This window comes from Gavialis gangeticus, unplaced genomic scaffold (genome assembly GCF_001723915.1).
Source record: "Gavialis gangeticus isolate Ggan-Ray unplaced genomic scaffold, GavGan_comp1, whole genome shotgun sequence".
NCBI classification, from domain to species: Eukaryota; Metazoa; Chordata; order Crocodylia; family Gavialidae; genus Gavialis; species Gavialis gangeticus.
In genome coordinates, this window is record NW_017729028.1 from 33,406,524 (window position 1) to 33,407,589 (window position 1,066).

At 67.6% G+C, this 1,066-nt stretch overlaps 1 protein-coding gene across 1 annotated transcript in view; it reads left to right on the top strand.

Moving 5' to 3' along the window:
• Nucleotides 1-966: 966 nt before the first annotated feature.
• The window catches only part of GATA4 (GATA binding protein 4), a 71,386-nt gene continuing 71,286 nt past the window's right edge, over nucleotides 967-1,066 (top strand). The window contains exon 1 of the mRNA XM_019520916.1: nucleotides 967-1,053. The gene's annotated coding sequence lies outside the window, so the exon portion shown is untranslated. The remainder of the gene's footprint in view (nucleotides 1,054-1,066) is intronic.

A 1,066-nucleotide genomic window follows, 5' to 3' on the forward strand; every position in this document is an offset into this window, starting at 1 on the left:
TCCTCTGATTAGCGTTGTTATTGCCACCCCCGTGTTCCCCAACATTGCTATTATCATCATTTTCACCAGCATCATATACTGTAACACGTTCATTAGTATCTGATCGTCTACGATCATGCTCGTCGTCGCCTGGACTCGCTAGCATCGTTATTTACAACGCATGACCATGATGATCACCTCGTGGGCGCCTTCACTACTCTCGTTGTAACCGCTAGGATCCTTATGACCGTCCTCCGAGCCAGCGCTATCATTACCATCAGGGTCTTCTCTTCGCTGTTGGCATCGTCTTCGTCGCCCTCACTATTATCACGGCCGCCGCTCTCACCCCTCGCACCTCCTGCACCGCTATTACAATTAGGACCGTGGGCTTCATCCCCGTGGCGGCTGCCGCCGCGGCCCCGCGCTCCTGTCCCCGCCGCGCTGCTGCCCTCGGGGCTGCTCGCCCCTCTCCCTCCCGCACCCCACCGGCGGGCTCAGGAAAGGCCCGAAATGACCCAACGCGTCGGTAAAAGGCACAAAACGAGAGAGAGAGATAGAGGGAGAGGGGCAGAAAGCCCCGCGGGGCAGCAGCGCGGTGCGGGGCTCTGCTCCTTCGCCCCGGCCGAGCACAGCCCGGATCACAGGGGCAGGCGGCCCCCCATCCCCCCCCCAGCAGCCGCCTTTGGCTCTGGGAGCGGCTCTGCGGCGCACCCCGGGGGCAGGGCGCATGGCCGGGGGGAGAAGGGGCCGAGGGGCGCCCCCAGCCCCGCTGCCCGCCTGGCACAGGAGTGCCGTCGCGCCGAGGCCCCGCCCGCAGCTGCCCCGGGGCGGTGGGTGGAGGGGGGGGAGCCGGGAGCCCCCTCCCCGGTGCTTAGGGCGGCTGGACTTTGCCTGGGTTTTGGGAGCAGGAATGAAGGCTGGCGCCGGGCGATGGTGCAACAGATACCGCCCCCCCGGCTCCCCTCCCCGCCGCTGCACGTGATGCGGGGAAACCAGTCAGGGCGGGCAGCGCGGCGGGGAGGAGAGGGCAGCCCCGGGCCGCGGGCAGCGCCGCGCCTGCTGCGCCCGGCCAAGGTGGGTCCGCGCC